The sequence below is a fragment of the Pinus tabuliformis genome, chromosome 9 (assembly GCF_031772625.1).
Source record: "Pinus tabuliformis cultivar Carrire ecotype Pingquan chromosome 9, CPIR1, whole genome shotgun sequence".
Taxonomy (NCBI): Eukaryota; Viridiplantae; Streptophyta; class Pinopsida; order Pinales; family Pinaceae; genus Pinus; species Pinus tabuliformis.
Genome location: NC_142307.1, coordinates 413,460,732 through 413,466,201, shown reverse-complemented (window position 1 = coordinate 413,466,201; position 5,470 = coordinate 413,460,732). Strand labels below are relative to the sequence as shown.

The window sequence follows — 5,470 nt, the reverse complement described above, 5'->3', positions numbered from 1 at the left end:
GAATTACAGGAAAAACATACTATACATTAAACATCATGATGGATCCCAGGCCTGAAGGGCAGAAACTGCTTCATTAAAATAATATTCAAGTAAACTTTACACAGTCCAAATGCCTTTTCCTGTTGCAAAAATCGAACCTCTACATCTTCAAAAATCACCCTATATATACTCTATTACATATTAATTATGATTTCCTAAACATAGGAATCAAAATAATTAAAACTAAAAAGAAAACCAAATATGTGCTATGGTTGAATTACATAAATTAAAATCATAACTAAATATTTTAATTAGATCTCATCAAAATAGATTTGCTACAATCTTTTGAACTTGAACTGCTGAAAGTGTCATCGCTGGAAATCTGGAATGTTTTAACAACTGTTGATTTCAAACTCACAAAGTCTGCCACCTGTCCATTGGAAAATTTGAACGTTGCCATCTATCCCCTTCAACAACTCAGCGCTGTTGTTTTCATAGTTAAAACATTTGCCATCGGTTCCTAGAAAAATTCAAATAATGCCACATGTATTTGAATTCACATCGCAGAAATGCCAAAATTAGGATAAAGCAATGTTGGTTGGCCATGCCCATCCATCAGGTACAAGGCAACATAATTTAGTAAGAGACCAACTCCGTATCCAATTGTTGACCAGAGAAAATACCCATTGCAAAGGCCCTTTTTTGTTGACCAGTCATATCTAGCTACAAAAGCAACAAGTAACCCAGGTAAGAGGATGCCTCCAAAGCCAATCAGATCATAGCCACCCCAAGGATCGTGAAAATGAGGGATTTTTAAGAGCATGGGAATGCTTTCACCACCTGACTTATCACCACGTGCAACCACAATCATGACGCTCTCATGGAAAATAAGAGGTGATATGAAGACCCAGAAAATATCATACACAAATGCACAGCTTAATAGAATGGTTGCAACCTTGATATTTGGTAATCGAGCTATTTGCAAAACTGTAATCATCAATGATATGCCTAGAACATCTTGACCAATCCAAGCATAGGAAACATGCTGATTTGCAGCCCAAGTAATAGCAAAAGCTATACAGAAGGGAAAAACTATCACAGACAGGAGTGAGGCCTCCCCCACAATTGGAACCTTTATTGTCACATTAGCATAGCGACCAAATGACCTGGATAGTAAAGCCACTGAACAAATATGCATTCCCTCAATTCCACCTTGGTGTTTATATGCATGAAATCCTTCTCTGTCTTAACTTTGATTGCAGATATATCATGGGTCTCCTTTCTTGTCAATTGATTGTATGAGTCAGATTGTTCATTCCCAATGAACTTTGACCATAAGGAAGCACACACTATGGTACCAATAGCCATCATCCACAAGAAAATTTCTGAAATATCTACAAGTGGTCGTTCTGGGGAGTAAAGTAGCAAGTCCACTTTTTGGCCAGTGGATAGGCGATCATGAAGAGTCTCCCCTGCTAATTGTAAGGACTCTACGTCATAGGCAAGATTATCGTTGCTTCCTTTCAATAAATCCAAGACTAACAAACCTACATCTTCCAGTGAGATGGTGTATTTTGTGTTCTCTGTACTAGGATTTGTCTTTGATGAAACCCTCACTACTGCAGTAGCTTACTAGTCTTGTGGATCAGTATCGGTGATTTGGTTCTCAAACTGAGAAGACTGATTAAAAAATGAAATAATTGATGCCAAGTAGTCAAGACAACCAACAGGTGCAATAATCTGACTGTAACAGCTGTAAGACTCTGTAAATCTCGTCGATTATAAAGATGTGTAATTGTTGTTCCTGCATTTCCATTAGCCAATTCAGAATTACCTTGCCCATTACAGTGCCCGAAAACATTTTTTCCGCAGCGCTGTAAACATAATTCTCTAGTTGCAACAACAGATTGGGAATTCTCTAATTTTTCAATTAACGATCCATATAATAATGCCTCTTCATAATTTAGTGAGAAATAGCTTGCACCAGACACACCCCCAGATTTGACACGGACAGAACATCAACATTCCTAACTGTTAGTCGAAAACTAGACCAAAATCCTGGAAATTCCCTTTCCAAGGAAACGTCCATGAAAACCCTTATATTCATGGACTCTACGTAATCTATTGCAATATCAACAACGTTGCACTAAATTAGAATTGATGACTGTGCTACTTCTGAATGAAAACCTTTTTTTCCTTCTACATTCAAACAATTTTCTTTGTTCCCTTCAAAATAAATGCAATTGGTTAGCAGATTCAAAAGATTAGCTATTAGAATGTGCCCAGAGCCATAAAGATCAAGTTGTGGATGCAGTGAACAGAAATGAATGAATATAGAAGAGTTCCAGATAATCTTCTCTTGAATGTCAGAATCTTTAACTTTCTAAAGCGCCCACAATTGATGCACCATGAAATTTTGAATTGTTTACACTCACTCCTCTACTTCCCCTTCCTTCTCTTGTGCATTGACAAAGCGTGAATCCCATTTCAACATACAGGTTCTACACGCAACACCACACTTAAATTGTCTTGGTTTGATTTTTTGACTTGTGTGTGTTGTGGATGCAGGGGCGCTGAGCTGGGCCTTCGGCTCTTAATTAATTATTTTTAAATAAAATTTGTGATTTTTGATGCAAGGCGCGTGGAGTTTGAAGTTGAGCATTTGAAATCGTGGAGTTTGCTAATTTCAACTTCATATGCCACAATCTTCCTGAGTGAATGAAATTTGCTCTCAAACGAAATGTTGAAGATGAAATCCTCTCAAATAGAGTGATGTCACTTGCAAGACTGGAGTATATTAATGCTTCTAGTGCATTACTTGATGGGAGGTCATTCAAATCATAATTCTGGACGTGCTTTGCTACCTCAGGAATTTTCAAACCATTAACCCCATTCCTGCGATAGGATGTGGAATAGTGCAACCTTCAATGTCCCAAGAACCAAACCATGGTATCCTGTTTGACTGCACTCCTTATCAACAGTTTTACTAAGCATTTGCATTTCCTTCTTTCGCTTTAGACAAAAGCCAGCATCCACTGCAACTTGCCTCAAAATCTCTGGCCACATAAGGGATTCAAGAATTCTTTCCAAACTGTAGCATTAAAGCTTCGACGTTTTACAGCTTGAGTTAATCTCAGAAAACTACCATCATTTAGAGAAGGATCACATTAAATCCGTTTGCCAGCACTGATAGAGCTCTGAAGTTCACTTTTGACATCTTATAGAAGAAGTTTCAGAAAAGCAATATGAATATGCCCAAGTAGCTTTGAATCATGGTCATGGAAATCCCGAGGAAACTCATCCATTGTGAATGGGAACAAACCGATCACATCAGCTAAAGTATATAAAAATCGAAAAACCATAAACAGATTTCTGACATTCTCCTTTGAATCCTTCCATGGATGGACCAGACAAAGTTGTTTCATTTTCAATGAAGCAGGTGGAAACCTCCCCAAGGTTCATACTTATAAATCTCTAAGAAATTCCTCGAACCATGAGACCAGCAGCTATAAACCTTTCACCAACAATATCCCTATCAACAATGTACAGTGCCCTCTGCACAGGATATCTCTTTCAATCAAAGCAGAGAAACAAGCTCGCCATATGTTGACATGAGGATTAGCAGCATGGAAATAGACCTCAAATTCTATGTTCTCTCCTTCTCTATCACAGTCCCACCACAAAACTAGACACTGGCATCTCCTAGCTTTCCTCTGGATCATTAAATACATGAACTGCTGGACGGGAGATCTTTGACTCAATCATTCATTTGGTTATATCTTTTGATCCAGGAGCCGGTTTTGGGAGTGTGATATACCTTTGGAAATATTTTTCCGAGCTGCTTCTGATGGACACGCATATGACATGTTTTTCACTAAATATCATGTGCAAAACATCTAACAAAACCACACATAGTAAGAGCCCATGTTGATCCCTGGTGACAGGCTACGAAGGCTGGAACTAACATGAAGGTAATAAAAATAATCAACACACCGCACATGGAATGAACATTAATACTAGAGAAAGCACAGTAAATTGATGTCCAAATTTAAGAACAATAGTATTAATCATCTCTATTTTTATGAGCATGGAGTATTTAACATAATATTCACGATTGGCACTCGGTGGTAAATCAATGCAAAACTTGTATAGTTAGAACAGAGTATGTTGCTACCCAAAAAGACCTAGGTATATGCTTTCTACAATAGGGCCTCTAGTGGTAATCATTAAAACACTAATATGACAAAGAAAGTTTCATTACAAAGAAAATGAGGTTTATATAATTGAGAATGAGAATTCTCAAGCAAAAATTCTCTCAACCTCAAAGTTCACCCATGAAGAAAAAAAAAATGGGATTACTATAAACCTCCAAATTAACTTCAATCACCATAATTATTTCAACCTAGAAAGCATGGAGTATCATAAAACCCCAATTTCGAATCCATCAATATATCTGTAAACCCCAACAATGGAAATTTCTACCAAGTTGTATCAAAGAATCGATGAAGGGGAATGTTAGATACAAGCTATGAGTTTTTCTATACCCAGAACGAATTCAAGGCGAACCATGAGCCACTGAGTACTTGGAAAATAGGGGAAAGAACAAAAATCAATAAATAAACAAGTGAGAAGCCACATCCTTATGAATTTGACCTATATATTTGACGAGAAGGTAAAACAGTTTACCTGGTCAAGACTAGGAACTAAAGAGTATAACAATTCGAAACCACCAAAACTGTAGCTACAAATTAAAAGAAAAATCACAAAAGGGGTCAAATCTTGATTTGAGAAAAAATATGTTAAGGTAAAACTAGAGGATCCGAAATGTAATACCAAATCTTATATACACTACCGTGTGGTGTGACATTGTAAGGATTCTTATTATGAACTAACGACAGAGCATTGATCCTTTGACAGAATCATGGCTACAATTCAAGAGTTCATTTATTAATGCTAAAATCCCTAGAACAATTAGATGCATGCAGAAAAAATAATATATACATCACACAAGGGAAATGTGAAGCCCGATGATTACATATCTATAGTAAGAGCCAAACTGGAGGAGGAAGACTACCTCAGAGGAGTGGCCTCAAAGCCTTGACAAAGAACTAAATGCACAATTGGAAGATAAAGAAATGCCATGAACATTAAGGGAATTAAGAGCTGAGTTATTAAACAACTTACTAGCGTGACAAGGCACACAAGCAAGGAACCATGACTAATCAAACCATCAGAAAACCTTAACTCACCAGGAATTGTTGGAGCCAAGTGCAATGGATGGTTCCACAAGGAGGTTGTAGAGCCACCCTGCAAGTGAGGTGCAAAGAGAAATCGTGGATTGATCAACCATACCTAGAATTTATAGGTTAGGGTTTGAGGAGAAAATATCGACCCTTGATTCAACACAACTCATCACCATCCTTGAAGAGGTAAGTAGTGAGCACCTATGCCCACGTGAAACCTATAGACATGGTAAGTGTGGAGTGGACCT

At 37.5% G+C, this 5,470-nt stretch overlaps 1 pseudogene; it reads right to left on the bottom strand.

Moving 5' to 3' along the window:
* Positions 1-535: 535 nt before the first annotated feature.
* LOC149148911 (signal peptide peptidase-like 2 pseudogene) lies at positions 536-1,822 on the bottom strand (annotated as a pseudogene).
* Between the last annotated feature and the right edge of the window lie 3,648 nt (positions 1,823-5,470).